The sequence below is a fragment of the Sarcophilus harrisii genome, chromosome 5 (assembly GCF_902635505.1).
Source record: "Sarcophilus harrisii chromosome 5, mSarHar1.11, whole genome shotgun sequence".
Taxonomy (NCBI): Eukaryota; Metazoa; Chordata; class Mammalia; order Dasyuromorphia; family Dasyuridae; genus Sarcophilus; species Sarcophilus harrisii.
In genome coordinates, this window is record NC_045430.1 from 92,544,755 (window position 1) to 92,569,699 (window position 24,945).

Here is a 24,945-nt window from a genome sequence, read left to right on the forward strand (position 1 = left end):
AAATGGTCAGATTTACTGATAGAGTTCATTTTTACATTCAATACTACATCAATCTATCATCAGAAGTATAGATGAATCTGTGTGAGACGACCACCTTCTTCACATTACAAAGCATCCACCCAAAAACTTCTTAGGACTTTTATTTCCAGTGGGCTTGGAAGTCTTATCCATATTGAATGAATAATGATCTTTGACAAATATATGGATCTGCTGAAAAACAGAATTGTTCTAAAATTAGAGGAATTACTAAGTGAAGTTGGAATATTGCGATATAATTTTGTATTATAATATACATCATGCAAAGGTTTTGGAATTTATTCAAGAATAAGAAATTAACATACTTTCATGACCTGGGAACTCAACAAACGTAAATCTGATTGAAAAATCTAATCATTTAGCATGGTCTGCACCTCATACTTCTTAGGCTGGCAAAAGATAATGACTGGAAAAGTCATATGACTGTTATAAGTCAAAAGACTGTCAAAAGTTATGTCTTATGACTGGAAAAGATGATAATAAATGTTGGAAGGAATATGGGAAAACTGGGATACTAATGCATTGTTGGTGGAGTTATGAAATGACCCAATCATTCTGGAGAGCAATTTGGAATTATGCTCAAAGGGCTATAAAATAGTTCATATTCTTTGATCCAACAGTCTTACTACTTTGTCTGTAGCCCAAAAAGATCATAAAAGAAGGAAAAGGACCCACATATGCAAAAATATTCTTAGCAGCTTTTTTTATAGTGGCAAAGAATTGAAAAATTAACAGATGCTCATCAATAGAGGAATGGCTGATGGTATATGAAAGTAATAAAATATTTTCCTATTAAAAAATGATGAACAGGCTGATTTTAGAAAGCCCTGGATTTATTTGAACTGATGCTGAGAGAAACAAGCAGAATCAAGAATACACTGTGCACAGCAACAGCAAGATTCTGTGATGACCAACTTATAATAAACTTGATTCTTCTCAGTGGTTCAGTGATCCAAGGCAATCCTAATAAACTTTGGATAGAAAACACTATCCACATCTAGAGAGAGAACTATGAAGAATGAATGTAAATCAACACATGCTATGTTCATTTTTTTTCCTTTTTGTTCTGTTTTTTTCCTCTCTTGGTTTCTCCTTTTGTTTCGATTTTTCTCTCCAATATGATTCATTGAAAAATATGTAAAAAGTGAATGTACATGTATAACCAAAATTGAAAAATATGTAAAAAGTGAATGTACATGTATAACCAAAAAAAGTTTTTACATGTAACTGGGGAAATTAAAAATAAAAAATAAATAGAGTAGTGCAACAGGAAGAGAATGAACTCTGAATATACATCATTGAAGCATGCTTTTTTTTTTTTAACATTATTTTTATTTTTTTATTTTGTTTGGATTTTCTTTTGGGTTTTATGATGCAGAAAGGAAGAAGGAATATATTTAAGGCATGGAGACTCCTATCAATGTGCTTCTATAATTCTTCTGCATGGGATCCACTCTTGAGTCTCTGACCTTAATACAGGTATACCACATTGATAACCACATCAGATTCAGAGACTCAGAGATGGATCCCTGCATCTATCTGGTATAGTTCCTTCTCAATATCTGAAGAACCTTCCTCTCTTTGCAGTCATCATACATCTTTCTGATATCTTATTTATACTTGCTCAGTGTCTCTCCAAGACCCCTTGAATATTGCTTAATTAAAGCATAATATTGCTTTTTTTGGTATACTGTAGAGTTTCATATAAAATTGAACGACAACTTTTTTTGCTGCCACTCGAGATGTAGATCCAAATTTTAGTGATTTATGTACTTTGTAAATTTGGCCTTTGCAAACTTGTAAACTTTGTCTTATGTACTCTATAAAGTTAGATCTGTAAAGCTAGAGAATATGATCTGAGTAGAAAAACCCCTAATGCACAGATTTCTGGTAATTTCATGAGGTTGCAAGTGATGGAATTTACAGGAGAATCTAATCATTCCTTAATCCAGGGTCTGCTGGCTGCTGTTTTTGCTCAGATCAAATAGTGGCATACATATATAAGGCTAGTAATCATAGAATTTAAAGCTGAAGAGGACCTTAAAGATCAATTAAATCAAGATTCTTAACCTTTTTCTGTGACATGGACTTCCTGGTAAAAACTGGGCTCATTCTCAGAATAATGCTTTTAAGGCCACAAAATAAAATATATAGGGTATGAAGCAAACCAATTATATTGAAATACATTCAGAAATACATTCATCAAGTTATATATATTTTACATTTTTTATTACACCTTTTTATATACAAAACATATGCATGGGTAATTTTTCAATATTGACCCTTGCAAAAACTTCTGTTTCAACTTTTCCCCTCCTTCCCTCCACCCCCTCTCCTTTTCCCCTCCTTCCCTCCACCCCCTCTCCTAGATGGCAGGTAGTCCCATACATGTTAAATATGTTAAAGTTAAATATAATATACTTTATGTATATATATTTATATAATTATCTTGCTGCACAAGAAAAATCAGATTTAGAAAGAAGATGAAAATAACCTGAGAAGAAAAAACAAAAATGCAAGCAAACAATAACAGAAAAAATGTAAATGCTATGTTGTGGTCCATACTCATTTCCCAGTGTTCTTTCTTTGGATGTTGCTGGTTCTGTTCATTACAGATCAATTAGAACTGATTTGGATCCTCTCATTACTGAAGAGAGCCACATCCATCAGAATTGATCATCATATAGTATTGTTGTTGAAGTGTATAATGATCTCCTGGTTCTGTTCATTTCACTTAGTAAGTCTCTCCAAGTCTCTCTGTATTCATACTGCTGGTCAACATTCATATATCACAATTTATTCAGCCATTCTCCAATTGGTGGGCATCCATTCAATTTCCAATTTCTAGCCACTACGAAAAGGGCTGCCACAAACATTTTTGCACATATGGGTCCCTTTCCCTTCTAAAATATATCTTTGGTATAAGCCCAGTAGTAACACTGCTGTATCAAAGAGTATGCACAGTTTGATAACTTTTTAAGTATAGTTCCAAATTGGTCTACAGAATAGTTTCGTTCACAACTCCACCAACAATGCATCGTTCACAACTCCACCAACAATGCATCAGTATCCCAGTTTTCCCTTATCCCCTCCAACATTCGTTGTTATTTTTTCCTGTCATCTTAACCAATCTGATAGATGTGTAGTGGTTCTCAGAAATGCCTTAATTTGCATTTCTTTTATCAATAATGATTTGGAACATCTTTTCATATGACCAGAAAAAGTTTCAATTTCTTCATCTAAAAATTGTTCATATCATTTCACCATTTATCAATTGGAGAATGGCTTGATTGGCTTGATTTCTTATACATTAGAGTCGATTCTCTAAATATTTTGGAGATGAGGCCTTTATAAGAACCTTCCCAGTTTATTACTTCCCTTCTAATCCTGTCTGCATTAGTTTTATTTGTACAAAAGCTTTTTAGCTTAATATAATCGAAATTTTTTATTTTGTGATCAATAATTTTTTTGGTAACAAATTCTTTTCTCCTCCACAAGTCTGAGAGGCAAACTATCTTTTGTTCTTCTAATTTATTTATTATCTCATGCTTTATGCCTAAATCATGAACCCATTTTGATCTTATCTTGGTGTATGGTGTTAAGTGTGGTTCAATGCCTAGTTTCTGCCATATTAATTTCCAATTTTCCCAGTAGTTTTTGTCAAATAATGAATTCTTATCCCAAAAGCTGGGGTCCTTGGGTTTGTCAAACATTAGATTGCTATAGTTATTGACTATTTTGTCCTGTGAACCTAACCTATTCCACTGGTCAATTAGTCTATTTCTTAGCCACTACCAAATGGTTTTGGTGACTGCTGCTTTATAATATAGTTTTAGATCAGGTACAGCTAGGCCACCTTGATTTTTTTTTTCATTAATTCCCTTGAAATTCTAGACCATTTGTTCCATATGAATTTTGTTGTTATTTTTTCTAGGTCATTAAAATAGTTTCTTGGGAGTCTGATGGATATAGCACTAAATAAATAGATTAGTTTAGGAAGTATTTATTATATTCTTTATTATATTCGCCCGGTTTATCCAAGAGCACTTAATATTTTTCCAAAATATTTTGTAATTTTGCTCATATAATTCCTGACTTTTCTTTGGTAGATACATTCCCAAATATTTTATGCCATCGATAGTTATATTGAATGAAATTTCTTTGTATCTCTTGCTGTTAGATTTTGTTGGTGATGTATACAAATGCTGAGGATTTATGTGAATTTATTTTGTATCCTGCAACTTTGCTAAAGTTATGGGTTATTTCTAATAGCTTTTTAGTAGAATCTCTGGGGTTCTCTAAGTATACCACATCATCAGCAAAGAGTGATAATTTGGTAAAGAGTGATAATTTGGTTTCCTCATTATCTACTCTAATTCAACTCTTATTGCCAAAGCTAGCATTTCTAATACAATATTGAATAGTAATAGTGATAGTGCACAACCTTACCTTGTTTCACTCTTGATCTTATTGGGAATGGTTGCAGTTTGTCCCCATTGCATATGATGCTTACTGTTGATTTTAAATAGATGCTACTGATTATTTTAAGGAAAAGTCCATTTATTCTTATACTTTATTTAATTTATTCCTATACTTTTAAGTATTTTTAATAGGAATGGATGTTGGATTTTATCAAATGCTTTTTCTGCATCTATTGAGATGATCATATGGTTTTTGTTAAATTGGTTATTAATATGGCCAATTATACTGATAGTTTTCCTAATATTGAACCACCCCTGAATTCCTGGTATAAATCCTACTTGGTCATAGTATATATTATCCTGGGGATGATTTTCTGTTTTCTGTAATCTTTTTACTAATATTTAAGATTTTAGCATCAATATTCATTAGGGAGATTAGGTTCATAATTTTCTTTCTCTGTTTTCAACCTACCTGGCTAAGGTATCAGTACCATGTCTGTGCCAGAAAAGGAATTTGGTAGGACTCCTTCATTCCCTATTTTTTCAAATAGTTTATATTGCATTGGAGTGAATTGTTCTTTAAATGTTTTATAGAATTCACATGTAAATCCATCTGGTCCTGGGGATTTTTTCTTAGGGAGTTGATTAATAGCTTGTTCTATTTCTTTTTCTAAGATAGAACTGTTTAACCAATTTACTTCTTCCTCTGTTAATCTGGGCAAGCTATATTTTTGAAGGTATTCTTCCATTTCATTTAAGCTATCAAATTTAATGGCATAAGCTATCAAATTTAATGGCATAAAGTTGGGCAAAGTAACTCCTAATTATTGCTGTAATTTCCTCTTCATTAGTGGCAAGTTCTCCCTTTTCATTTTTAAGACTAACAATTTGATTTTCATTTTTCCTTTTTCTAATCAAATTTACCAAGGGTTTATCCATTTTGTTGGGTTTTTTTCATAAAACCAATTCTTAGTTTTATTTATTAATTCAATAGTTTTTTTTTACAATTTTATTAATCTCTCCTTTTATTTTTAGAATTCCAAGTTTAGTGTTTGATTGGGGTTTTTTAATTTGCTCTTTTTCTAGCATTTTTAGTTGCAAGCCTAATTCATTGATTTTCTAATTTTCTCTTTCTCTGTTTTATGCAAGTAAGTCTCTAGAGATATAAAATTTCTCATTATTGTCATTCTCTTGGGCAAAATTATTAATTGTATCTATGATTTGCTGTTTCACCAATCATTATTTAGGATGAGATTATTTAGTTCCCAGTTACTTTTTGGTCTGTTTTCCCCTAGATTTTTATTGAATGTAATTTTTATTGCATTGTGATCTGAAGAGGATGCATTTATTATTTCTGCCTTTCTGCATTTGAATTTGAAGTCTTTATGTCCTAATATATGGTCAATTTTTGTATAGGTTCCATGAACTGTAGGAAACAAAGTGTACTTCTTTGCAAAGATCTAGCATACCTAAATGTTCTATTTACCTCTTTAACTTCTTTCTTATTTTGTGGTTTGATTTATCTAATTCTGAGAGTGCAAGGTTGAGATCTCCCATTATTATAGTTTTGCTGTCTATTTCTTCTTGCAGTTCTCTTAACTTTTCCTTTAGGAATTTAGATGCTATACCATTTAGTGCATAGATATTGAAACAATATCTATGTTACCCTTTAACAAGATATACTGCCCTTAAATCAGTTTTTGCATTTGCTTAATCTGAGATCAAGATGGCTATTCTTGCTTTTTTGACTTCACCTGAAGCATAGTAGATTCTGCTCCAGCCTTTTACCTTTACTCTGTATGTATCACCCTGCTGCAAGTGTGTTTCCTGTAAACAACATATTGTAGGATCCTGTAAACAACATATTGTAGGATTCTGGCTTTTAATCCAGTCTGCTATCTGCCTCCGCTTTATGAGGGAGTTCACCCCATTCACATTTATGGTTAAAACTAATTCTGTATTTCCTGCCATCTTATTATCCCCAAATTATACTTTTCTCTTTTCTTTCCCTCTTATCCCCCTCCCCAGTATTAAACTTATGAGCACCACTTGCTTCATGCAGCCCTCCCTCGTTAGAATCCCTCCCTTCCCTTTAAATTCCCTCCTCTTTTCTTAAACCTTTCACTTACTATTTCTGTATTCCCTTTTATTTAGCCTACTCCTTCCATGTTCACTTTTCCCCTCCCACTTTTCAGTGAGGTGGGAGAAGTTTTTATGTAAACCAAATATGTCTAATATTTTCTCTTTGAGCCAGTTCTGATGAGAATAATATTCACAGCATGTTCATCCCCCTCCCTTCTTTCCTTCAGATATAATAGGTTTCCTTTGTCTCTTCGTGAGATGTAGTTTCCCTCTTTTTACCTCCAATTTTCCCTTTCTCTGGTACAATTTCCTTTGCACCTCTTGTTCCTTTTTTATAACAGTAAAACCAAATTATATATGTACTCTTTATGGATACCCACAACAGAAATACAGTTCTCAAGAGGTTTTTTTTTTGTTTTTTTTTTTGTTTGTTTTTTTACGTTTCTCTATATTTGGAGATCAAACTTTTTGTTTAGCTCTGGTTTTTTCATTCAGAATAAATGGAATTCACCTATTTCATAGAATGTCCATCTTCTTTCCTGGAAGAAAATGCTCAGTTTGGCTGGATATGTTATTATTGGCTGCATACCAAATCCCCTTGCCTTTTAGAATATCAGATTCCAGGCCCTTCAATCCTTTAATATGGATGCTGCTAGATCCTGAGTGATCCTTATTGTGGCTCCTCGATATTTGAATTTTTTTTTCCTGGCTGCTTGTAGTATTTTTTCCTTGGTCTGATAGTTCTGAAATTTAGCCACAATATTTCTTAGAGTTATGATTTTGGGATCTCTTTCAGTAGGTGATCGATGAATTCTTTCAATGTCTATTTTACCTTCTGTTTCTATAACATCTGGGCATTTCTCATTGATGATTTCTGAAAAATAGTGTCTAGGCTCTTTTTTCATCATGATTTTCAGGAAGTCCAATAATCCTTAGATTATCTCTCTTAGATCTATTTTCCAGGTCTGTTGTTTTCCCAAGTAGGTATTTAACATTTTTTTCATTTTTGGGGGGGGGGGGTTCTTAGACTGATTCTTGGTGTCTCCTTGAATCATTCATTTCCATTTGTGCAATTCTTATTTTTAATGAATTATTTTCTTCATTTACTTTTTAAATTTCTTTTTGTATTTGTCCAATTGAGTTTTTAAATGAGTTTTGTTCTATGGAATTTTTTTCCATTTTGCCAAATTTTTTTTTAAAAGAATTATTTTATTTTTCCAATTCACAAATTTTGTCTTTCCTTGGAATTTTTTTACCTTTTCCAATTCCCAAATTCTCTTTTCCTGGGAGTTAAGTTTATCTTTTGCATTTTGCAAATTCTGTTTTTCAGGGAGTTTTTTCTTTTCCCACTCTATCTTTTAATGAGTTATATGCCTTATCCTGACCCTCTTGCAAAGCTTTCCTTTCCTTTCCCAATTTTTCATCTAGCTCTCTTTTAAGATCCTTTTTAATTTCTTCCATGAGAGCCTTATGTGGTGGGTACTAGATCATAACACCTTTGGATCTAGAGACAAACTGTTTTTAGTCTCCTCAGGGTTTGAAGTCTGCTCTCTTTCAGTATAGAAGCTATCTATAGTTAGAGTCCACTTTACTTTTTTGCTCATTAAAAAAAAAAAAAAAAGCTATGGTCTGCTTATGGGGGGCAGTGGAGTATTTCCAAGCTGCCTCTACAGACAACATGAAGTGGCAGTGAAAGGGCAGTGGGACAGCATCCACTGGCTGCGTTGAGATTTGCAGTTGTGCTGCAAAGTGGCAATGGAAAAGGCAGCAACTGCAGCTGTGCTGGGAACAGCAACTGTGGTTGCACAGGGACCAGGGACTCTGGCTGCACTTGGATCATGCTGAGTCACTCCAGGTGTTGGGTGGATGTGACCAGGTCCTGAGATACTCTAGTGTTTGGGGGTTATAGTCTTTACCCTTTATGTTTATAGCTTTTTTGCTGACCTACTGGCTTGCTTCCAGGGTAAAGTAGCTCATACTGTGGTAAAGTCCTCCCTGCAGATTTTCCATCAGCAGAGACCACCCCCCACTCCCCTCTGCTCTACTTAGCATGAGCTGTTTTTCGTGATCTCACTGCCTGCCTGAGTCTGAGCCTGGCCTACCCCATTCTGTCCCCGCATGAGAGCAAAACAGACCTTTTCAGGCGAATTTCAAAATTGCCTTCAGTTGGTAATGTGTTGTACTCCCAATATTCGTGGGTTCTGACAGTCAAGCACCAATTCCAAGGTTGAATTTCGTTAAAATAGCATGAGGGTAAAAGAGAGTTTAGGAAGATGCCTTTGTCCTCTCTGCCATCTTGGTTCCACCCCCAAGTTTTATATTTTTAAAAGCAAGTTTACAGATCCCAGGTTAAAAATCTCTAATCTAGTTTAAGACCTTTATTTTGTGATGAGAAAATAGAAGACAAAAGATATGAAATATCTTGTCTAAGATCACTGAAACAGAGAAGAGCCAGCTTCTCTGATTTCAAACCCAGTGGTCTTCCCACTACATGAATTTTCCTGATTCACCCTTCACTATGTGAAGATTTGAAGGGAAAATGAGGAAAAGAGGGTGAGGAAAAGAGGCTTATATAACTCATATATCCCTGAAAATTAGAGTTTTGTAGCAAGAAGAGGAAGTTTCAAATTACTTTTTTAGAATCTGGTCATTTTTAGGAGTATTATTGTCTTTAAAATTCCTTATACCAGTGAAAAGTCTTGGGAGTCAGGTCTGATAATTGACCTGTTTCCCTGTTAGTATAGGGGCTCTACCATGGATATTAACATATTCAAGCCCCAGATGATTAACCCTTGGGATAAGATGAAAATTAAATCTTTGTGACTCAAATCTCTTAGAGACTATGAGTAATATGTGATTTAACACATTCTAAAAGCACTGGTTCTCTTTGTAAACTCTGGGAAAAAATGTGTTTTTAGAAACCAAAATAAATAGAAACCAGAGAAAATGACTTCTAGTTATGATTTGGCTTTGTGGAAATAAGTGATGCTTGTGAGTAACAGGATTCCTGAGCCTATTCTATTCTCAATCTCTAATCTGGCTCTGTAAATTTATGCCAAATCAGAATTACAAAATGTTAGAGCTGGAAGAAGCTTTAGAGATCACCGAATCCAAATCCCTCATCTGCAAGATGAGGAAACTATGACCCAAAGTTTAGTCACATAGTACCATGTATCCATTTAGGAGAAACTATGAAGGCCTTTTTTTTTTTTTTTTTTTTTTTTTTTTAAGCCTTTACTGTGTGCATTTCAAAAGAAAAAAAAAAGTCTTAAGTTCCTTCTTTCACAGAGTTTATATTTAAAAGAAAGGAAGTGACAGGTACATACACACCCAAATAGCTACATATAACCTGGTAAATGTTTAACAACATTCTTTTGATGCATTCAAATTTAGCCCATGTTTTGTCTTGTTATGTTGATTCCAGAGTTAAAAATAAAAAAAATTATAACATTTCATAATTTCATCAAAATGATTCAGCCCCCCATTTTATTGAGATTCTTATCTGTTTCAAACTGCATTTAACTCAGAAGAGCTACACACTCACATTATAGATTAGAAAGGGGTAAAATAATAAAATACAGTGTTAAAATTGGTGATTGGCCACCCCTGCTTTTAGCAAAGTAAAAATCTCACTCCTCCATAGAGAGCAGTCTGTTAAGATAAGAGGTTTTTGCTGTTGTTGTTGTTTGTCTGTTTATTTTTGTTTTAAGAAAAGAGGGTTTTTTGTTGTTGTTTTTTAGTTTAACCTTTACCAAGGGATCAGAATTGCTCAGAGGTTACCTGTAGAGAAGAGCTAGCAAACATCTCGTCAATATTCAAGGCTAACAGAGGGGATAAAGGAACCAGTCTCCATATGGCTCATGACAATTTCCTACCCTAATTTCTTTTTCAAAGTTTTTCAGTCAGTCAGACATTTAATAAGCACGTGTATAGCTACCAGGCACAGTGCTAGACAGTGGGGCTACAACTATAACAGCAAGACAGTCTATTCACCTGGAGGAACTTGTGTGTTTTATTGGGTGGAGGGTGTTGAAAAAAGGGGAGGGGGAAATGTTGTAAGATAAATAAATGCAGGATACATACAAATAGATACATAGATCACTAAGACAGGGCATTAACCACCAAAGGATTTGGAAGAGGCTTTTTGAAAGATTTGACACTTGAGTCTTCAAAAGACCAAGGTTTCCAAAACGTAGAAGAAGGGAGAGCATTCCAGTCATAGAAGAGTTCCCTAGTTCCCTTAAAGTTGCAACTACAGTCTCCTGCCTTTTCTCTGTTAATTATTTTCTGTTTATTTTGTTCACAGCTTGCTTTGTATATATTTGCTTCCATGTCTTCTTCTTCCTTAGACTGTAAACTCCTTGAGAGCAGGGAATGTCTTTTGTCTCCTTTTTTATTGCCAGCACTTAGTAGGTACTTATTATATGTTTAAGGTTTATTGGTTGAGAAATGGAACTTGGAAAATCATTTATGGAGAATAGCAAGTAGGTTTTTGGCAGAAGTCTAGTGCATGTTGGGGGAAGCAATAACCAGCTTAAAAAGACAGGCTGAAGATAGGCTGAAGTCAGAATGTAAAGGCCTTTGCAGACAAGATTAGAAGGGAAGCAATAAACTGGGAAAATATTTTTACAGTCAAAGGTTCTGATAAAGGCCTCATTTCCAAAATATATAGAGAATTAACTCTAATTTATAAAAAATCAAGCCATTCTCCAATTGAAAAATGGTCAAAGGATATGAACAGACAATTCTCAGATGAAGAAATTGAAACTATTTCTAGTCATATGAAAAGATGCTCCAAGTCATTATTAATCAGAGAAATGCAAATTAAGACAACTCTAAGATACCACTACACACCTGTCAGATTGGCTAAAATGACAGGAAAAAATAATGATGATTGTTGGAGGGGATGTGGGAAAACTGGGACATTGATTCATTGTTGGTGGAGTTGTGAACGAATCCAACCATTTTGGAGAGTAGTTTGGAACTATGCTCAAAAAGTTATCAAACTGTGCATACCCTTTGATCCAGCAGTGTTACTACTGGGATTATATCCCAAAGAGATTATAAAGAAGGGAAAGGGACCTGTATGTGCACGAATGTTTGTGGCAGCCCTTTTTGTAGTGGCTAGAAACTGGAAACTGAATGGATGTCCATCAGTTGGAGAATGGCTGAATAAATTGTGGTATATGAAAATTATGGAATATTACTGTTCTGTAAGAAATGACCAACAGGATGATTTCAGAAAGGCCTGGAGAGACTTACACGAACTGATGCTGAGTGAAATGAGCAGGACCAGGAGATCATTATATACTTCAACAACAATACTAGATGATGACCAGTTCTGATGGATCAGGCCATCCTCAGCAACGAGATCAACCAAATCATTTCTAATGGAGCAGTAATGAACTGAACCAGCTATACCCAGAAAAAGAACTCTGGGAGATGACTAAAAACCATTACATTGAATTCCCAATCCCTATATTTATGCACACCTGCATTTTTGATTTCCTTCACAAGCTAATTGTACAATAATTCAGAGTCTGATTCTTTTTGTACAGCAAAATAATGTTTTGGTCATGTATACTTATTATGTATCTAAGTTATATTTTAATATATTTAACATCTACTGGTCATCCTGCCATTTAGGGGAGGGGGTGGGGGGGTAAGAGGTGAAAAATTGGAACAAGAGGTTTGGCAATTGTTAATGCTGTAAAGTTACCCATGTATATATCCTGTAAATAAAAGGCTATTAAATTAAAAAAAAAAAAAAAAAAAAAAAAAAAAAAAAAAAAAGAATGTAAAGGCCTTTAAATACCAACAAAGAGGTCCTAAAAGCAATGAGGAGCCACTTGAAGCTTTTTGAATAGTGTCACAACTGAGAGATAAAGCTTGTCTTTGCAACATCTTTCAAATTGCCTTCTCAGTCTTTATCCTAATTCAGACCCTCATTACTTCTCACTGGGACTAGTGCAGTGGTCTCCCAATTGTTCTCCTTGTCCCAAATCTTTCTCTGACCTAATGCATCCTCAGCTGCTAAAGAGATTTTCCTGAAGCATAGTGTCAGATCTTGTCACCTTCTTATTCATTAAACTTCAACAGTTTCCTACTAATCTTTAGGATCAAATATAAACCACTCACTACATTTGGTATCTATACTATCTGATCCCTGTCTATTTACTTATGCCAGCAACACTGGTCTACTTGTTCTTTACATACAATCCCTCCATCTCCTATCTCCCTCACTTTGTACTGGCTGTCCTCCATGAATCTTGGAATTTGTGACTTTCTTCAAAACTTAGCTCAAATGTTCCGCTACCTGCAAGAGACCTTTCCTGCTTGATAGATGCTAGAACCTTTCCCTCTATGATTATCTCCCATCTACTCTATATGCATCTTGTATTATGTACCTAATTATTAGTACAGGTCCTGATAAGTCCTTTATAAATGGTTGGTTGATTGATATGCAGTAAGATTATCCCTGTGTTAGTTATAAGTTGTGTCTTGCTTTCTAGATCCTCCAAGTTGGGGTGACAAAACATACCATTGCTTTCTGTAGCCCCCATACCAGAGTGATTAAAATACTGGGCTTTCTAGAATGCCTAAGTTGGGGTGACAAAACATATTGTTGCTTTCCAGAGCTCCGGGGAAGTGATGAGGTAGGACTTCTGAGGATGGTGGAAAAATGGAGTCCATTTATTACAAGGTTTTTCCCCCTTTTATACCTTCATACTTTTATGTAATAAAACACTGTGCAATATATACTGCGCACGTGGGACCACATAAACAACTTGCTACTGTATGTAGTTTGCCAACCGGTATCACTTTTCCACATAGTATCACTCTGCTTCAGTCACAATACAGGTTGAAGGACAAGAGCCCTTAGGGGAGATGGGGAGTCAAACCAGACATTGTTAGCAGGTTTCCTCTGGGCTGAAGGGTCTTATACCTCACCCAGAGTTTCCCCACTGACTGTGACCCTCTACATCTCACCCTTTCTTTTGTTTTAATTGAGGCAGGTATACACCAGTGGTTAAGTCCATCACCATGGGAGGAATCACAAAGGCAAGTTACAATATCATACAAGCAAGTAGTAACATAACAAACAATATGAATAAACAAAATACTATAAAAGATTTCCATGAATCACAGAAGGAAGATATAAAAAATAACTATCAATTCACAACCACATACACCTCCTTCAGCAGCCAAGAGATAATCCAAAACCAATCTATTGTCCATCACTTCATGTGTCAGGGAATCCAATGATTCCTGCAGGTTTTAAAGTCCTTCCTCAGTGTCTTTGAGAATTATTTTTGATGTTCATGAGTCAATGACCATACACAAAGGGTTAACTGCCAGGCTCTTTCAGTGGTGGGCAATCAGCGATAGAACCACCTGATGTTTCTTGGATCTTCTCCTTCATTTCAAGGGTCTGCTCCATCTCTCTCTGATGGACAAGACAAATACGGATCACTGGTACCTTCTTCATCTTTACAGATACAAGCAAACCCTCTCCCCTAAGCAGTTTACCTATCTGGTCCCTTTCATTCACCACTCTCCAGATCTCTCCACATCACCTGGTGATTATCTAATGATATTGGAGCTGCTTGCACTGGACACTGCCCTTCCAGTGGGTTATAAAACCTGTCTGCCAGAGCCAGTGCATCTCCATCAAAAATAAAAAAATTAATGGTATAGAAGGCTAAGTTTAGGAGTTCTCTAAGGTTATCTGTGGCTCCCCTTCTCTGTTGTTTTTGGAGGAGTATCTCGATATCTGTTTCTCCTCTACTATTGCCTGTCCTTGAGGATTGAAAGGTATGCCAGTGGTGTGTAAAATCTGATATTGTGCACAAAAGTGTGCAAAATGTTTGGAAATATATGTAGATCCATTATCTGTTTTTATTGCTTTTGGCACACCCATAATTGCAAAAGCTTGTATAAGGAATTCAGTGACTACACGGGCTGTCTCTTTTGCTGCTGGTATTGCAAAAGTAAATCCTGAAAAGATGTCTACTACAACATGGATAAGAGACAAATGACCAAAAGATTTATAATGGGTCACATCCACTTGCCAAATTTCATTGGATCTCAAACCATCAGGGTTTTTTCCTGGAGGGAGCATAGGAGCATGGAAAGAAAGGCAAGCTGTACAGGCTTTTACTATGCTCCTAGCTTCCTCTTTTGTTATCCCAAACTGCAAACGTAAAGCTCAAGCAGACTGATGATATTTAGAATGAGACACTTGGACTTCCTGAAATAAAGGAGTATTGGCTAACATGTTAGGAGGTGATCTGCCTTTGAATTTCCACTGGAAGTCCACTATGAGAGTGGACATGCAAGATATAAATCTTTCTTGGAGGCTTTCTCACTTGCTCTTGAAGTTCCTTAAAGAGCTTATATATTTTAGAACCTAAAAATTTTATTTGGGCTGTGGCAATTCTTTTTATCACACCTAATGAATAACTTGAATCAAATAATATGTTTACATCTCGATAATAAGAGCTAGCATAATTTCATACAATGCATTCTGCTGAATGGACTGAAAGGAAGTTCTGACAACCTTTTTTATAGCTAGATCAGCAGAAGATACAGCACAAGTGTTATGTTTGGATGCATCTATAAAGATAGTTGGTCCTTTTAGAGGAACCTTAGAAATCTTTTCTTCTAAAATCCATGGCCAATTATGTAATAGCTGCGTTATATTTAATGGAGACCTATGTGTAAAATTTGGAGCCATGACTAATAAAATTTGCCACTTTGAGTTGGTTTCACAGCATACATTAATTTGTGCATGGGTATAAAAGGTATATATCTTGTCAGGTCTTACTGCTTGCTTAATGGTCTTTAACAAAATTCTAGCCACAAGGACTGGGTAAGGAATAAGGTTTTGGTCTGGTTGTGCTGAAAAGTTCACTTATCACATTATCTTCTTGGTGAAGGACTGATGTAGGTACCTCTTTTGTAGCAAAAACTGATATTTCCAAGGGTTTTTGAGTGAGCCTTTCAATCACATTGAATAAAGCCAGTTCAATGTCTCTCTAAGCCCCTTGAGCTGCTTTTGTAAATTGGTGTGGTGAGTTTAAAGCAGTGTCTCCCCTTAAAATGTTATACAATGGTTGTAATTGATAATTAAGCCTGATAGATAGTTAAGCCTAACACTGGACACATCTATTGGATATCTCCTATCAATTTCTGAAAGTCATTTAAGGTGTTCAACTTTTCTGTTCTTAAAGAAAGTTTTTGTGCTCTGAGTACCTTAGAGGATGTACTTCATAGCCTAAATATTGAATTGGAGCATGCCTTGAATTTTTTTGGAGCTATATGCAAGTGGTAGTTTCTTAGTGTTTTTATGGTCTTTTATTTATTTTTTTCTTTTCTTTTTTTTTTTTTTTAATAGCCTTTTATTTACAGGTAACAACTGCCAAACCTCTTGTTCCAATTTTTCACCTCTTACCCCCCCACCCCCTCCCCTAGATGGCAGGATGACCAGTAGATGTTAAATATATTAAAGTATAAATTAGAAACACGATAAGTATACATGACCAAACCGTTATTTTGCTGTACAAAAAGAATCAGACTCTGAAATATTGTACAATTAGCCTGTGAAGGAAATCCAAAATGCAGTCAGACAAAAATATAGTGATTGGGAATTCAATGTAATGGTTCTTAGTCATCTCCCAGAGTTCTTTCACTGGGTGTAGCTAGTTCAGTTCATTATTGCTCCATTGGAACTGATGTGGTTCATCTCATTGCTGAAGATGGCCAGATCCATCAGAATTGATCATCATATAGTATTGTTATTGAAGTATACAATGATCTCCTGGCCCTGCTTGTTTTACTCAGCATCAGTTCGTATAATTCTCTCTGGGACTTTCTGAAATCATCCTGTTGGTCATTTCTTACCGAACAATAATATTCCATAATATTCATATACCACAAGGAAATGGTTTTCTTACAGGAGCAAGAGTAACTGCTACATACATTTAACACATATTAGGGCTATTTTTCACCCCCTGTGGCAAAACTGTCCATTTGAATCTTTTATAAGGCTCAGCTAAATTAATGCTGGGCATTGAAAAGGCAAATCTTTTGATATTTCCTTATCCAGAGGGATAAAATAGAAACAATCCTTAATGTTTATAACCCAAAGAGACTATTCCCTAGGCAATTGAGTAGAAGATAGAAGCCCAGGCTAAAGAGCTCCCATTGTTTCCATTTGTTCATTTACTTTTCTCAAATTGGTCAACATCCTCCATTTTCCAGATTTCTTTTTTACAACAAATGCAGTGGAATTCCAAGGACTTAGAGAACGTTGTAAGTGTCCTTAGTCACGTTGCTTCTGTACTATATCTAATAAGGCCTGAATTTTTTCACTGGTTTAAGGGCCACTGTTCCACCCACATAGATATATCAGTTTTCCATTGAATGGTAACAGGTGAGAGTGCTGGTGGGCTTTCCACAGCAGCTCTGCCTAAAAAGCTGAAGTGCTTAATTGTAATCCTAACTGTTGTAAGTTGTTTCTTCCCCATAGATTGATGGGGATTTATTTTTTTTTCTACAAAGGAGTAAAAACTCCTGTTTTATCTTCAAATTTCCATCTCAAAGAGGTAGCACTAAGTTCAGCTGCTATTGATCCTCCTCTGCCAGACATATGGGTGTTTGCTGTAATCTTTGCCCAATGACTGGGATAATAGCTATACATTCTCCAGTTTCCCAAATCAGTGTATGGATAGACACTGTTTTGTAAGCACCCTCAGGAAGTGAAATGGTCAAGCCTATTGTGTGTGGAGGCAAGGGGTGTATAGGCCAGACAGAAACAGGTTTCAGCTCTCCAAGGGGATATCTCAACAATCCCAGAAGCATACAGCTCTATTCTCCCTAATTGCAATTCCTTCCCCTACAGGCTTGCTTAAAGACTCTCAGGGTATAATGTTGTTGTCATCAAGCCCCTAGTGTTTTTGCTTGGGGCCCTGGAGACAAGCTTGTAATGAGGAGATAGGGGGTGGACAAAACTGCTTCATGGGTGGCATCAAAGGTGTCATTGCCCTTCCCACTCCTTCTCCTCCTCATCCCCCTAACCCCCATGAAAGCGGAGTTGAGGGAGGAAGGTGAAGAGATGGGGAATACCCTAAGGGTACATGCTCAAGTGTAGGCAAAATTGAAAATGAGCTTTGAAGGTGAAAAGCAAGCTCATCAGCAAGGTACTTAAGGTACTTAATTCCTTGTCTGCCCAATAGGCATTTGTACTTAAGATACTAAACTGTTTTCTTACTCAACTGGTAGTACCCTGCAGATCTCCTGGAGCAGTAATAAGCTATATAAATCAGTAAAATGATAAAAACAAAAACAAACTTCTTTCGCTGTCCCAGGTACTGTACTCTCTGGAGCTATGGGTACAAATTCTCTATTTGCTTTTCTCCTCATACTTCCTTGTCTGGCTGTCCAAGTTAAAATCTTTCCTCTTTTTAAAACTCGTAGGATTCATTCATCCATTGTATTCAGCTAATTGCTCTCTTACTAACTTCTACATCTCTGGCTCCAAACTCTCCTTCTTACAAAGCCACAGAGATGTGCACTACAAGAGCATCTGAGAACTGGTAATCTGCTTCTGAGTTACCAAAAAACCTTGCTTTTCTGTTAACCTAACTAAGCATGCTTCATACTTCCCTTGGAGGGGAAGCTCTTTTCTTGGTATTAACCTCATTTTGATTGAAAAACTAAAGTGACAGGAAAGGGACCTGTATGTGCACAAATGTTTGTGGCAGCCCTCTTTGTAGTGGCCAGATACTGGAAACTGAGTGGATGCCCATCAATTGGAGAATGGCTGAATAAATTGTGGTATATGAATATTATGGAATATTATTGTTCTGTAAGAAATGACCAACAGGATGATTTCAGAAAGGCCTGGAGAGACTTACATGAACTGATGCTGAGTGAAACGAGCAGGGCCAAGAGATCATTATCAACAACAATACTATATGATGACCAATTCTGATGGACCTGGCCATCCTCAGCAATGAGATGAACCAAATCAGTTCCAATGGAGCAGTAATTAACTGAACCAGCTACTCCCAGCGAAAGAATTCTGGGAGATGACTAAAAACCATTACATTGAATTCCCAATCCCTATATTTATGCCCACCTGCATTTTTGATTTCCTTCACAGGCTAATTGTACAATACTTCGGAGTCCAATTCTTTATGTACAGCAAAAAACGGTTTGGTCATGTATACTTATTGTGTATCTAATTTATATTTTAATATATTTAACATCTACTGGTCATCCTGCCATCTGGGGGAGGGGGGGAGGGGAAGGAGGGGAAAAATTGGAATAAGAGGTTTGGCAATTGTCAATGCTGTAAAATTACCCATACATATAACCTGTAAATAAAAGGCTATTAAATAAAAAAAAGAAAGAAAAAGAAAAATCATCCATGCATATATTTTGAAAATAAAAAGCTTTAATAAAAAAAAGAAAAACTTGATTATTTCTATATTTACCCTTTTGGGTCACAGGGACTTCTCCACTTAACTCAGCTGATCGTGTCAGTTGAGCTGATTTGTATAGGACCTCATTTAGAGCCCTACATTTGGGCACCAAATGTTGTGTCCTGCTTTCTAGAGCCCCCAAGTTGGAGTGACAAAACATACAGTTGCTTTCTAGAGCCCCCATGCTGGGGTGATTAAAATATACCTTCTTAGAGGAGAATTGATGAGGCAGGACTCCTGAGGATGGTGGGAAAATGTAGTCCATTTATTATAAGGTCTTTCCCCCTTTTATACTCTCATACTCTTATGTAACAAAACACTGAGTATGTGCTAAATATATACTGTGCACATGGGACCACATAAACAATTTGCTATTGTATGTAGTTTGTAGTATCACTTTTCCACTTGGTATCATTCTGCTTCAATCACAACACAGGTTGTCACTGCCCCCTGACTTCTCAGGAAGGATGAGAGCCCTTAGGGAAGATGGAAAGCCAAACCAGACATTGTTAGCAGATTCCTGCTGGGCTGAAAGGTCTTATACCTCACCCAGAGTTTCCCCACTGACTGTGACCCTCTACAGTTACAGGTGTTTATACAAGCAATGATTAGAAAAGGAAGTTAGTGGTTGTCCTGAGTTCAAATAGGAGACATATCTTTATAGCCCAGATGACCAGCAAGTTCCTGTAGTATAGTGGTAATGTAATGCCAGAGAATCTGAGCAAGACAGAGATTAGAGACCAATTCAATAGTTTATTAAATGGAGAGAAATACTGGGACCAATGGATCTATCTTTGGTCCCAGGGGTGGACGAGACTATCATCTCAAAGAGTCCAGCCATTAATTATCAGAGGGCAAGCCTTTTATAGGATAACAACAACAATGACATAATGGGGGAAGTACCTGGGTGGGGATAACCTAATGGGTAAGAGGCCCCTAGGATGACACAATGGAGGGAGGTTGCTGATTCCAATGACATCTAAAATGGATAAACCTTTATCCTGTCAAACGTTAAGAAGGAATGCCTATAACCTAAAGATATAAAACCTTTATCTCATCAACCATTTAAGAGGGAATGATAATAGCCTGGGGTTTGGGGGCAGAGCAACTGAGGTAGACCTTTATCTCCTCAAACATTAAGAGGGAAAGGTTATAACCTGAGACAGAATAACTAAATAGGACAATTGGAGAAACTGGGTCACGACACTAAAAGGGAACTTTGGCAAAACAGTAGGGGTTTAAATGGAACATGGATAGATGTGAGAGATGTGGAAAAGGTAGATTCAACAAGACTTGGCAGCTGATTTGAAATTTTTCCTTTCTCTTCCAATCCCTTTAAGATATTTACTTTCATTCTCCTCTCTTTCACTACCAAAAAGTTACTCCCTACCTCCAAAGAGGAATAGCTACTTCTTGACAATTCATTTCCTTCTTGAATTCATGTTTCCTTCTCAGGCATCCTACTGAAATTGTTCTTTTCAACACTTTGATGGCTAAATCTAATGCTATTTTCTCATACCCTAATCTTTATTATAATCTTCCAAGCATATAATATTGAAACTCTTTTTTCTTTGATTTCAGAGTACTAAAGTATCTTGACTCCCTCCCTCCTTTGTCTTTTCATTCTATAACTCCTTTATTTGTTTTACTATATTTTCCTGCACTCCAAATTTAGGTAATTCCCTAATGTCTGGTCTCCTCTATTACTTCTGTATATAAGGGATGATCTCATTTACTTTCATCGATTCAGTTTTCCATTTTTATTGGCCCTTCTCTTTTCAGTTTTCCATTTTTATCGGCCCTTCTCTTTCCAGTTCTGACCTTTTCCTGAGTAATCCTACATATCCATTGGCCTAGTAGACATTTCTACCAGGATGTCCAGCAATACCTTTAACTAAATATGTTTAAAATTTGACTCCTTATTTTTTCGTGACCAAAATTATATCTCCTGCTTCCCCTTCTGTGAACATATCAATCAATCATTACTTAAGAGAGAATAGAAATCTTCTCTCTCAGCACTCTCTCATTTACTACTAACTCAAATTAATAGTCAAACTAAAACAAATAAAAAACCTATCTAATGTGCCCAATTCACAATTAGATCACATTTGGATTCACATTTCCCTCTCTCTACCCCAACATTTTTATACAACTGAAATCATGCTAGACATCATGCGTCTTTGAGGGATGGATGTAGAAATGGGGAAGGATGGTCACATCCATTTTATTGGCAAACCTGTTTAAGGCACACTATTTTCCTTGATCATTGTTTCTGCTTTATCATCTTCAGAAAATATTTACTATCACCTGAGTCATCACATTAGAAACATAATACAGAAAAGTTTTTAATAAATCATATCCCAAGTCTTCTGAACTGTCTTCTTTTCCTCCCAAAGTCACCCACTTCCTCTAGAAATAAAGGCATAGGGAAGATAATGATTTCCTTACTAAGGTGGAAAATAATGTTTTTAACAGTATTTTCTAATCTTCACACATATTTTTAGAGAATTGCCTAGGGGTATGGAGACATTAAGTGATTTATCCCTCTCAGCTACCAATGCCTTTCCCTCTAAAGTTACATTCCTTCTACTCTATATATATCTTGAATTAGAAGTTTAAGTGCAGGGGAAGATTCTGGGAAGATGGTGGAGTAAATTGTAAATTTCAAGCTCTCCTAATTTCTCCCACCAATAGAACAAATTTGGACTTCAGGGCGAACATAGAATCATGAAAAATCAAGAAGACTTAGGATAGAGCAGGGGTAGTCCTGATACAACCCAAGAAGATTCAAAGAAAGGCTCAGGGCCATATTAACCCATGTGAAATGCAAACACCTCTGGGCTAATTCCACAGAAATACCAAGTGGGGAGCCTCAGGGTGACCTCCCCATGCAACTGGAGCCTTAGCAGAAACCACAGAAACTTTCATCTCCTGGAATGTTTATGGAGTCTGGGTCTGAGTATGGGAAAATTGAATGAACCTCAGATTATTAGTAACACCAGGCCCAGCTATGCTGCTGAGACATGGCTCTGGGCAAAAAGGAGCCAGCAAGTCCTGAGTGCAGAGGCAGTGGGGCAGAGATGCAGTGGACACTTGCTGGAGGGTGGGACTTTTGGTTGAGGATTCCTGGCCAAAAGAGAGAGCTGCACTGAAGCCAGAAATAATTTTGAAGATTGCCAGAAAAGATCTGTTTCAATTGGAAATGGAGGTAGGCAAGCCAAGTGCAAGTAGCTGAACACAGATGCCAATGCAAGCAGCACAGACTCAACTACTCGTGCAGTGTTGGCTACTCTGCCCTGGTTGCAAGTCAGCAGATCAGCAGAGAAGTTATAAAACATCCAAAACAAACACAAAAGGTAACTCTGAAACATCAGAATCTCACAGAACCTGGCCATGCCCATCCAGCACTGAGAGTAAATCAGCACTGACCCAGCACAGCCTCTGCTACTTATAAAGGAAGCTTGGAAAACTTCCCTTGCCCTAAAAGCAGACCTTAACTTTTTAAAACAATGAATAAAATAGCAAAGAAAACTCTGACAATAGATAGTTTTTATGGTGAAAGAGAAGAACAGACTTCAAACCCTGAAGAGACTAGAGGCAGATTGTCTCCAGATGAAGACCCAAAAGGTGATATAACCTGATCCCCATCACACAAGGCTCTCCTAGAAGAAAATAAAAAGGATTTTTAAAAAGAGCTAGAAGAAAAATGGGGAAAGGAAATGAAAACTTTGTAAGAGAGTTTGGAAAAGGCATATAACTAAAAGATAGATTTGATAAAATGGAAAAAGAAAACAACTCAGAGAAAAACAAGATTTGTGAAATAGAAAAAGAAAATAACTCCTTAGAAGTTGTGAAATGGGGGGGAAAAATCCATAGAACAAAACAACTCATTTAAAAATTCAATTGGACAAATAAAAAAGATGGGGGAAAAAAATCCATAGAACAAAACAACTCATTTAAAAATTCAATTGGACAAATAAAAAAGAAGTTTTAAAAAGTAAATGAAGAAAATAATTCACTAAAATTCAGAACTGAACAAATGGAAATGAATGACTCAATGAGACAACAAGAATCAATCAAGCAAAACCAAAAAAATGAAAAAATAGAAAAAATGTTAATTACCTAATTGGGAAAACAACTGACCTGGAAAATAGATCTAGGAGAAACAATTTAAGGATTATTGGACTTCCTGAAAAATCATGATGAAAAAAGGGCCTAGACATTCTCTTTCAGGAAATCATCAAAGAGAACTAACTGGATGTCATAGAATCAGAAGGCAAAATAACCTTTGAAAGAATTCACTGAACACCTCCTTAAAGAGACCCCAAAATTAAAACTCCAAGGAATATCATGGCTAAATTTCAGAACTATTAGACAAAGGAAAAAATATTACAAGCAGCCAGAAAGAAACAATTCAAATACCAAGGAGCCACAATAAGGATTCCCAGGACCTAGTAACTTCCACTTTAAAGGATTGAAAGGCCTGGAATCTGATATTCTGAAAGGCAAAGGAACCTGGAATGCAGCCAAGAATAAATTACCCTGCTAAACTGAACATTTTCTTTCAGGGAAGAAGGTGGACATTCAACGAAACAGGTGAATTCCATTTATTTCTGATGAAAAGACCAGAGTTAACCAAAAAAATCTGACCTCCAAATATAGAACTCAAGAGAAGCATAAAAATGTAAAAAGAAAAGCACTCTTGAGAACTGTATTTCTGTTATGGGTACATTGAGAATACATACATAATCTGATTTTACTGTTATAATATAAAAAAGAAATCAGAGGTGGAAAGAGGATTGTACCAGAAAAAAAGGGGAAAGTGAAAGTAAAATGAGGAAAATTACATTTTAGGAAGAGGCAAAGAAAACCTCTTATAATTGAGAGAAAGAGGGTAAGGTGATAACATTGTGAGAATTTTACTCTCATCAGACTAGGCTCAAAGAAAGAATATTTTCATATATTCATATATAAAGAATATTTTCATTTCTCTCACCTTATAGAGAAGCTGGAGGGGAAAGGAGAAAAGGGAAGGGGTAGGCTAAATAGAAGAGAAAACAGAAATAGTAGGGGAAAGGTATAAGAAAGGGGGAGAGTCTCTAAAAGGTGAGGACTGCTTGAGGGAAGTAGTGCTCATAAGTAATATACTGGGGAGGAGGGAAAGGGAAAAAGGAAAGAGAAAAGTATAATTTGGGGTTAATAATAGTTTTAACTGTAAATGTGAATGAGGTGAACTTTCCCATAAAGCATAAATGGATAGCAGACTGGATTAAAAGCCAGAATCCTACAATATGTTGTTTATAGGAAACACATTTAAAGCCGAGACATACATACAGATTTTGCTAAAGCAAAATCTATTATGCTTCAGGCGAAGTAAAAAAAAAAAAAAAAAGAAAAAGCAGGGGTAACCATCCTGATCTCAGATCAAGCAAAAGCAAAAGTTGATCTAATTAAAAAAGATAAGGAAGGGCACTATAATGAAGCAATATCAGTATTAAACATATATGCACTAAGTGATATAGCATCTAAATTCCTAAAGGAGAAGTTAAGAGAGTTGTAAGAAGAAATAGACAGTAAAACTATAATAGTGGGAAATTTCAATCTTGCTCTCTCAGAACTAGATAAATCAACCCACAAAATAAATAAGAGAAAAGTTAAAGAGGCAAATAGAATACTAGAAAAGTTAGGTATGATAGATCTTTGAAGAAAATTGAATGGAGACAGAAAGGAGTACACTTTCTTCTCAGAAGTTCATGGAACCTATGCAAAAATTGACCATATATTAGGACATAAAGACCTCAAAATCAAATGCAGAAAAGCAGAAATAGTAAATGCATTTTTTTCAAATCACAATGCAATAAAAATTACATTCAATAAAAGGCCAGGGGAAAACAGACCAAAAAGTAATTGTAAACTAA

At 35.9% G+C, this 24,945-nt stretch overlaps 1 long non-coding RNA gene across 2 annotated transcripts in view; it reads right to left on the minus strand.

Annotated features, from left to right (window-relative positions):
* LOC116419211 overlaps positions 1–24,945 on the minus strand; it is a 119,117-nt gene continuing 94,172 nt past the window's right edge. The window contains exon 4 of one of the 2 annotated variants that reach the window (XR_004229459.1): positions 1–207. This is a non-coding gene — a long non-coding RNA (uncharacterized LOC116419211). Of the gene's footprint in view, positions 211–24,945 lie in introns of both variants that reach the window. The other variant, XR_004229458.1, reaches the window with a different exon arrangement.